Source organism: Salmo trutta, unplaced genomic scaffold (assembly GCF_901001165.1).
Source record: "Salmo trutta unplaced genomic scaffold, fSalTru1.1, whole genome shotgun sequence".
In the NCBI taxonomy this organism is placed as follows: Eukaryota; Metazoa; Chordata; class Actinopteri; order Salmoniformes; family Salmonidae; genus Salmo; species Salmo trutta.
Window position 1 is genome coordinate 2,633,919 of NW_021823237.1, and position 10,282 is coordinate 2,644,200.

The 10,282-nt window shown below is 50.6% G+C and overlaps 1 protein-coding gene and 1 pseudogene across 14 annotated transcripts in view; both read left to right on the forward strand.

Annotated features, from left to right (window-relative positions):
- Nucleotides 1-7,438, forward strand: part of LOC115189813 (cyclin-D-binding Myb-like transcription factor 1) — a 9,937-nt pseudogene extending 2,499 nt beyond the window's left edge.
- LOC115189842 (protein artemis) overlaps nt 1-10,282 on the forward strand; it is a 162,185-nt gene that overhangs the window by 108,347 nt on the left and 43,556 nt on the right. The gene's annotated exons all lie outside the window — the stretch shown is intronic.

Consider the following 10,282-nt stretch of genomic DNA (forward strand, 5'->3'; position numbering starts at 1 on the left):
TCCCACATCATCATAACCCCTCCCCCACATCATCATAGCCCCTCCCCCCCCACAATCATCATAACCCCTCCCCACCACATCATCATAGCCCCTCCCCCCCACACATCATAACCCTCCCCCCACAGCATCATAACCCCTCCCCCCACATCATCATCAACCCCTCCCCCCCACATCATCATACCCCTCCCCCACCACATCATAGCCCCTCCCCACCACATTATCAGCCCTCCTCACCACATTATCATAGCCCTCCCCCCACATCATCATAGCCCCTCCCCCCACATCATCATCATCATCATAGCCCCCCCCACATCATCATCATCATAGCCCCTCCCCCCACATTATCATAGCCCCCCCACATCATCATAGCCCCTCCCCACCACATCATCATCATAGCCCTCCACCCCCACATCATAGCCCCCCCTACCACATCATCATAGCCCCTCCCCCCACATCATCATCATCATAGCCCCTCCCCCCCCACCACATCATCATCATAGCCCCCCCTCACACATCATCATAGCCCCCCCAGAGTTTTTAGTGTTGGTGTGTGTGATCTGATGTTGTTGTTGTTATTGTGAAGGTACTCTCCTGAGGAGATCAACAAGCTGAAAGAGTGAGTATGACATCACTTCCTCCTCTAAATGCGTCTCCAGTCAACATGTGCTTCATCTGAGGATGTGTTTGTGTTCAGGCTGAGACAGAAGCATGGTAACGACTGGGCCACCATAGGAGCCGCTCTGGGTCGCAGCGCGCCTCGTCTTTAAAGACCGCTGCCGACTAATGAAGGACACCTGCAACACAGGTCAGATACTTTATCCTGGAGGGTTTATGCTTTAGGAACAGGTCAGACCTTTATCCTGGAGGGTTTATGCTTTAGGAAGCAGGTCAGACACTTTATCCTGGAGGGTTTATGCTTTAGGAAGCAGGTCAGACACTTTATCCTGGAGGTTTATGCTTTAGGAAGCAAGTCAGATATTTGTCCTGGAGGGTTTTATGCTTTAGGAGCAGTCAGACACTTTATCCTGGAGGGTTTATGCTTTAGGAAGCAGGTCAGACCTTTATCCTGGAGGTTTATGCTTTAGGAAGCAGGTCAGACACTTTATCCTGGAGGGTTTATGCTTTAGGAAGCAGGTCAGACCTTTATCCTGGAGGGTTTAGGCTTTAGGAAGCAGGTCAGATATACTCCTGGAGGGTTTATGCTTTAGGAAGCAGGTCAGATACTTTGTCCTGGAGGGTTTATGCTTTAGGAAGCAGGTCAGATACTTTATCCTGGAGGGTTTATGCTTTAGGAAGCAAGTCAGATATTTGTCCTGGAGGGTTTATGCTTTAGGAAGCAGGTCAGACACTTTATCCTGGAGGGTTTAGGTTTTAGGAAGCAGGTCAGATTATTCTCCTGGAGGGTTTATGCTTTAGGAAGCAGGTCAGATACTTTATCCTGGAGGGTTTATGCTTTAGGAAGCAAGTCAGATTTTGTCCTGGAGGGTTTATGCTTTAGGAAGCAGTCAGACACTTTATCCTGGAGGGTTTAGGCTTTAGGAAGGTCAGATTATTCTCCTGGAGGGTTTATGCTTTAGGAAGCAGGTCAGATACTTTATCCTGGAGGGTTTATGCTTTAGGAAGCAGGTCGATTATTCTCCTGGAGGGTTTATGCTTTAGGAAGCAGGTCAGACACATTATCCTGGAGGGTTTATGCTTTAGGAAGCAGGTCAGAACCTTTATCCTGGAGGGTTTATGCTTTAGGAACAGGTCAGAACCTTTATCCTGGAGGGTTTATGCTTTAGAAGCAGGTCAGATTATTCTCCTGGAGGGTTATGCTTTAGGAAGCAGTCAGATACTTTATCCTGGAGGGTTTATGCTTTAGGAGCAGGTCAGATTATTCTCCTGGAGGGTTTATGCTTTAGGAAGCAGGTCAGATACTTTATCCTGGAGGGTTTATGCTTTAGGATGCAGGTCAGATTATTCTCCTGGAGGGTTTGCTTTAGGAAGCTCAGTCAGATATTTGTCCTGGAGGGTTCATGCTTTAGGAAGCGGGACTTACAGTTGTCTGTGTGTGTAGGGAAGTGGAGTGAGGAAGAGAGAGGCGTCTATCGGACAGTGTGTATGCGCTGGCGGGTTGTGTCCAGGCCGTGCGGTGACGGGGGGGGTGTCCTGGGCGGCTGTAGCTGATCTGGTGGGAACGCGGTCGGAGAAACAGTGTCGCTCTAAATGGCTCAACTACCTCAACTGGAAACAGAGTGGAGGGACGGAGTGGACCAAAGACCAGGATCTCAGCTTAGTACACAGGTAGGGAGGGGGGTGGTCTGGGGGGTGGGGTCTGGGGGGGGGGTGGGGTGGGGGTCTGGTCTGGGTAGTGGGGTCTGGGTGGGTGGTGGGGGGGGGGAGGGGTGGGTGGTGGGGGTCTGGGTGGTGGGGGTCTGGGTGGGGGTCTGGGTGGTGGGGGTCTGGGTGTTGGGGGGTCTGGGTGGGGGGGTCTGGGTGGGGGGGGTCTGGGTAGTGGGGGTCTGGGTGGTGGGGGTCTGGGTGTTGGGGGGTCTGGGTGGTGGGGGTCTGGGTGGTGGGGGGTCTGGTGGTGGGGGGGTCTGGGTGGTGGGGGTCTGGGTGGGGGGGGTCTGGGTGGTGGGGGTCTGGGTAGTGGGGGTGGGTGGTAATTACAGTATTCGAATGTAGAATTCAAACCAGCTTTATGATGAAAGTACCTACATCTGGTGTTTACTTCTTCTGGCTTACTGTGTGTGTGTGTGTGTGTGTGTGTGTGTGTGTGTGTGTGTGTGTGTGTGTGTGTGTGCAGGATAGTGGAGTTGGATGTGGATGATGAGAATGAGTTAAAGTGGGAGGAGCTAGCAGGGGGGTGGAGCAGTGTTCGCTCTCCTCAGTGGCTCAGATCTAAGTGGTGGAGCATCAAGAGACAAGTAGCCAATCACAAGGAACTGCCCTTCCACGGTAACGCCTCTGACCCTCACCTTTAACCCCTGACCCTCACCTCTAACCCCTGACCCTCACCTTTAACCCCTGACCCTCACCTTTAACCCCTGACCCTCACCTTTAACCCCTGACCCTCACCTCTAACCCCTGACCCTCACCTTTAACCCCTGACCCTCACCTTTAACCCCTGACCCTCACCTCTAACCCCTGACCCTCACCTCTAACCCCTGACCCTCACCTCTCACCCCTGACCCTCACCTCTAACCCCTGACCCTCACCTCTAACCCCTGACCCTCACCTCTAACCCCTGACCCTCACCTCTAACCCCTGACCCTTACCTCTCCTCTAACCCTGACCCTTACCTCTCCTCTAACCCCTGACCCTTACCTCTCCTCACCTCTAACCCCTGACCCTCACCTCTAACCCCTGACCCTTACCTCTCCTCACCTCTAACCCCTGACCCTTACCTCTCCTCACCTCTAACCCCTGACCCTAACCTCTCCTCACCTCTAACCCCTGACCCTAACCTCTCCTCACCACTAACCCCTGACCCTTACCTCTCCTCACCTCTAACCCCTGACCCTAACCTCTCCTCACCACTAACCCCTGACCCTAACCTCTCCTCACCACTAACCCCTGACCCTAACCTCTCCTCACCTCTAACCCCTGACCCTAACCTCTCCTCACCACTAACCCCTGACCCTTACCTCTCCTCACCTCTAACCCCTGACCCTAACCTCTCCTCACCACTAACCCCTGACCCTTACCTCTCCTCACCTCTAACCCCTGACCCTAACCTCTCCTCACCACTAACCCCTGACCCTTACCTCTCCTCACCTCTAACCCCTGACCCTTACCTCTCCTCACCTCTAACCCCTGACCCTTACCTCTCCTCACCTCTAACCTCTCATATCCAGTATCAGCAACATGTTTAAATCATACACAATAACAAACTAGTGATATTGTTACTACTGCAGATAATACTGTGTGTGTGGTGTGTCTGTGTGGTGTGTGTGTGTGTGTGTGTGTGTGTGTGTGTGTGTAGTGTTACTGAAGGGTCTTCAGGAGTTGATGGAGAATCAGGTGCCGTTAGGGCGGGGCCAGGTAGCCCTTCCCTGCAGATCCGAGTCACGCGATTGGAGGAGTGCTGTAGCTCCACCCCCCGGCCCGTCACAGCGCTGCAGATCCCACTGCAGATCACACACCTCGGTCAGTACAGGGGAGGGGAAGAGTGTGTGTGTGTGTGTGTGTACTGACTGGCATCTCTATCAGCCTCAGACTGTGTGTGTGGTGTGTGTGTGTGTGTGTGTGTGTGTGTGTGTGTGTGTGTGTGTGTGTGTGTACTGACTGGCATCTCTATCAGCCTCAGACGGTGCTGGTACCAGTGACACAGAGACCATCACCCTCAACACTGCTGCTCTGCAGACCTTACAGATCCTCCCTGTGAGTTGGACCATAATATTACCTTTAGATACAGACACAATGTTCATGTAATGCTCTTTTAATATCACAACAACAATCACCGTGTGTGTGTGTAGTCTTTCCACCTGCACCCTACAGGGACTCCAGGGACATACTTCCTTCAGACAGCAGCCAATCAGAGCCTGCCGCTCAGTCTTTCCAGCAATCCCACCGTCACCCTGACGGCTAGCTCGCCCCTCGTCCCCAGAACACATTATCCTACACAGCCTCTCAGTGAGTGTGTTTCAGAACTCCTCCTAAACCCCACCTGTTTCGTTTTGCTTGTCAGTGACATTTTGTTAATTCCCTTGTTTTGGAGCGACAATTTTTGTTTTTCTGCTGGGGAACGTAACAGGAAGTAATCGGCGGCAGGGTAGCCTAGTGGTTAGAGCGTTGGACTAGTAACCGAAAGGTTGCAAGTTCGAATCCCCAAGCTGACAAAGTACAAATCTGTCGTTCTGCCCCCTGAACAAGGCAGTTTACCCCCTGTTCCCCCGGGAGGCCGTCATTGAAAATAAGAATCTGTTCTTAACTGACTTGCCTGGTTACATAAAGGTAAAATAATAAAAAAATTGAATAATTGATTAAGCTTTCTGTACAATAGAAGATATTTAAACCCAGACAGCTTTTAGAGAAACACTTGTGAGCGATTATTATAAATAACGTTCACTCCCTCAGTAATATTATTATAAATAACGATCACTCTCACTGGTGAACTAGTCCTTAGTTAGTCATATACCCCTGGTGAACTAGTCCTTAGTAATATACCCCTGGTGAACTAGTCCTTAGTTAGTAATATACCCCTGGTGAACTAGTCCTTAGTTAGTCATATACCCCTGGTGAACTAGTCCTTAGTTAGTAATATACCCCTGGTGAACTAGTCCTTAGTCAGTAATATACCCCTGGTGAACTAGTCCTTAGTCAGTAATATACCCCTGGTGAACTAGTCCTTAGTCAGTAATATACCCCTGGTGAACTAGTCCTTAGTTAGTAATATACCCCTGGTGAACTAGTCCTTAGTCAGTAATATACCCCTGGTGAACTAGTCCTTAGTCAGTAATATACCCCTGGTGAACTAGTCCTTAGTCAGTAATATACCCCTGGTGAACTAGTCCTTAGTTAGTAATATACCCCTGGTGAACTAGTCCTTAGTCAGTAATATACCCCTGGTGAACTAGTCCTTAGTCAGTAATATACCCCTGGTGAACTAGTCCTTAGTCAGTAATATACCCCTGGTTAACTAGTCCTTAGTTAGTAATATACCCCTGGTGAACTAGTCCTTAGTAATATTGTTATAAATTATGTTCTCTCCCATAGAAACTAGTTATTTTCTGACTTTAAGTGCAGCATTTTGTTTTGTCAGACGGAGGGTCTTTGTTCCAACGACAGCGTCATCATTCAGACGGTCACCTCTGACCACACCTCTCCAGAGCCTCTTTGCCAATCACAGCTGGTTGTGGAGATGCAGGGGGAGGAGCCAGAGCAGAACTTCCTGATTGGTTCCTCAGAAGGCGGAGCCACCGAGACTCCGGAGCCAATGACAGACAGTTTTACTGCCAAGGTCCTGGAGTCTTCCTCTCAGGAGGAGCAGGTGGTGGATTCTGGGATAGCGAAGGGGGCGGTGCTTATCGTTTCTCCTACAAATGTCAGCAGCACACTGACAGGTACACACCACACCCACACGTACACACACACACCTACACACCACACACCACCTACACCTACACACCACACATATATATACACACACACACTCGCTCTCGCTCTCTCATCCTCCTCCTCTTCTCTCTCATCCTCCTCTCTCACATCCTCCTCCTCCTCTTCCTCTCACTCCTCCTCTCTCACATCCTCCTCCTCCTCTTCCTCCTCCTCCTCTCTCACATCCTCCTCCTCCTCTCTCATCCTCCTCCTCTCTCTCATCCTCCTCTTCTCTCTCATCCTCCTCTTCTCTCTCATCCTCCTCCTCTCTCATCCTCCTCCTCTTCTCTCTCATCCTCCTCTCTCATCCTCCTCCTCTTCTCTCTCATCCTCCTCCTCTCTCATCCTCCTCCTCTTCTCTCTCATCCTCCTCTCTCATCCTCCTCCTCTTCTCTCTCCTCCTCCTCCTCGCCTCTTCTCTCATCCTCCTCCTCTTCTCTCTCATCCTCCTCCTCTCTCTGTCATCCTCCTCTTCTCTCCTTCAGATCTGATCCTAGAGAACCAGGATGGTTCTGACTTAGCTGGAAAACATCATCACTGATGGAGCCAATCAAACAGCAGAGTGGACATGTCATCATTTTGGACATTATTTCTGATTGGCTGAGTTGGCCATTAAGCCCCTCCCCTTTAAATGTTCTCTTTGGTCAGAGGTGAGACTATGACATCATCATGGGCTCCTGTGGGGGCCGGCCTGACCGTGAGTGTGTGTGTGTGAGAGGGGTGTGTGTGTGAGAGGGTGTGTGTGAGAGAGGGTGTGTGTGAGAGGGTGTGTGTGTGTGTGTGTGTGTGTGTGAGAGAGAGGGTGTGTGTGTGTGAGAGGGTGTGTGTGTGTGAGAGGGTGTGTGTGTGGAGAGAGGTGTGTGTGAGAGAGAGGGTGTGTGTTGCAGCACGGTCTTTCCAAACTGTCCGTTCTATGTACTTCATAAAGCCTGCAGCCAGAGCCACACTGACTGGACTAAGCTCTTCCTAATATTGAGTTGCAACTCCACGTCTCAAATGTCTGAAAGCTTCAAAATCCTTCTTTAACCCGTCTCCTCTCCTTCATCTACTCTGATTGAAGTGGATTTAACAAGTGACATCAATAAGGGATCATAATCTTTCACCTGGATTCACCTGGTCAGTCTGTCATGGATAGAGCAGGTGTTCTTAATGTTTTGTCCACTCAGTGTGGTAGATTCTCTGGTAGCTCTGCCTCAGAACAGCACCTTACAGTTTCTAGGTCCCGGTGTTTTCTGTTGTAACCGTCGGCCTGCTGACCACACGAAGAACAGGACAGATTCTCATTCATCTGACACTGTGAATTATATCTGCATTTACTTTATTTATGTGTAATTAAAAACTCCCACAGTTGTTACTCTGGTGTGTTTTAGCACCGTCTGTCGATCGTCCGACACTTTATCCCCGGTTATACCTGCTCCTTTGTCCTGATCTTGTCCACATTCTGATTTAATGTGTCCCATATTCTGAAATAGCATGGGGTGGACATGTCCCATATTCTGAAATAGCATGGGGGGGACATGTCCCATATTCTGAAATAGCATGGTGTCCAGCTTCCACTGGGGGACATGTCCCATATTCTGAAATAGCATGGGGTGGACATGTCCCATATTCTGTAATAGCATGGGGTGGACATGTCCCATATTCTGAAATAGCATGGGGGGGACATGTCCCATATTCTGAAATAGCATGGTGTCCAGCTTCCACTGGGGGACATGTCCCATATTCTGAAATAGCATGGGGTGGACATGTCCCATATTCTGTAATAGCATGGGGTGGACATGTCCCATATTCTGTAATAGCATGGGGTGGACATGTCCCATATTCTGAAATAGCATGGGGTGGACATGTCCCATATTCTGAAATAGCATGGGGGGGACATGTCCCATATTCTGTAATAGCATGGGGTGGACATGTCCCATATTCTGAAATAGCATGGGGTGGACATGTCCCATATTCTGAAATAGCATGGGGTGCAGCTTCCACTGGGGGATGGGGACATGTCCCATATTCTGAAATAGCATGGGGTGGACATGTCCCATATTCTGAAATAGCATGGGGGGGGACATGTCCCATATTCTGAAATAGCATGGGGGGACATGTCCCATATTCTGAAATGGCATGGGGGACATGTCCCATATTCTGAAATAGCATGGGGTGCAGCTTCCACTGAGGGATGGGGGGACATGTCCCATATTCTGAAATGGCATGGGGGGGACATGTCCCATATTCTGAAATAGCATGGGGTGCAGCTTCCACTGAGGGATGGGGGGACATGTCCCATATTCTGAAATAGCATGGGGTGCAGCTTCCACTGAGGGATGGGGGGACATGTCCCATATTCTGAAATAGCATGGGGGGGACATGTCCCATATTCTGAAATGGCATGGGGGACATGTCCCATATTCTGAAATAGCATGGGGGGGACATGTCCCATATTCTGAAATGGCATGGGGGACATGTCCCATGGGGGGGGTCTTCCAGAATGCCTGAACTGCTTCGTCTTGCTATTCTGGATGCTTCACCATCCAATTCCACCCGACGACAATATAAAGGCAACATCTGAAGTGTTGATCCCATGTTTCATGAGATGAAATAAATGATCCCAGAAATGCTCCACACGCACAACAAGCTTTACATCCCTGTTAGTGAGCCTTTCTCCTTCGGCAAGATGATCCAAGTCAATAATATAATAATACTCGTAGGAAAGGTTTTCATCTTTAGTTCACAATCTGTGGATAATATACGATTAGAAAGGTAAAACATTTATGGAAAACATGGAAACCAAACAAGGGTGGTCTATGGTGATAGGTGGGGAAGAGTGGCTGAGGGGCGGGATTGGCTGAGAGTGGCTGAGGGGTGGGATGGGCTGAGAGGTGGGATGGGCTGAGAGGTGGGATGGGCTGAGGGGTGGGATGGGCTGAGGGGCGGGATGGGCTGAGGGGCGGGATGGGCTGAGGGGTGGGATGGGCTGAGGGGTGGGATGGGCTGAGAGGTGGGATGGGCTGAGGGGTGGGAGGGGCTGAGAGGTGGGATGGGCTAAGGGGTGGGATGGGCTGAGAGGTGGGATGGGCTGAGGGTGGGAGGGGCTGAGAGGTGGGATGGGCTGAGAGGTGGGATGGGCTGAGGGGTGGGATGGGCTGAGAGGTGGGATGGGCTGAGGGGCGGGATGGGCTGAGAGGTGGGATGGGCTGAGAGGGGCTGAGGGGTGGGATGGGCTGTGGGGTGGGATGGGCTGAGGGGTGGGAGGGGCTGAGAGGTGGGATGGGCTGAGGGGTGGGAGGGGCTGAGAGGTGGGATGGGCTGAGGGGTGGGATGGGCTGAGAGGTGGGATGGGCTGAGGGGTGGGATGGGCTGAGAGGTGGGATTACGGAGTTGATGTTTGGTAATGAATTATTATGTAAATGCTTTATATAAAAGTACCATGTACGCTAAATGTGTGTAAAATGTAGCAGAAAAGCTGTAAAAACACCATGTATTTGTCCTCTGAAGAGGGGGGTGGTGAATGGGTTAATAATATATTTTTTAAAGAAAATCCATCCACCTGACAGGTGTGGCATATCATGAAGCTGATTAAACAGCATGACCACTACACGGGTGCACCTTGTGCTGGGGACAATAAAAGGCAACTCTAGAGTGTGCAGTTTTGTCACAACTCAATGCCACAGAGGTCTCAAGTTGAGGAAGCGTACAATTGGCATGCTGGCGGCAAAAATGTCCACCAAAGCTGTTGCCAGAAAATGTAATGTTAATTTCTCTACCATAAGCCTCCAATGTCATTTTAGAGAATTAGGCAGTACATCCAACCGGCCTCAGAACCGCAGGTGTCGGGTGGTTTGCTGATGTCAACGTTGTGAACAGAGGGCCCCATGGTGGAGGTTGTGGTATGGTTATGGGCCCCATGGTGGAGGTGGGGTTATGGTATGGGCCCCATGGTGGAGGTGTGGGGTTATGGTATGGGCCCCATGGTGGAGGTGGGGTTATGGTATGGGCCCCCATGGTGGCTGGTGGGGTTAGGTATGGGCCCCATGGTGAATGAACAGAGATACGTGGGGAGATCCTGAGGCCCATTGTGGTGCCATTCATCAGTCTCCATCACCTCATGTTTCAGCATGATAATGCACAGCCCCATGTTGCTAGGATCCTGTACACATTTCCTGGAAATTGAAAATCTCCCAGTTCTTCCATGGCCTGTCATTAC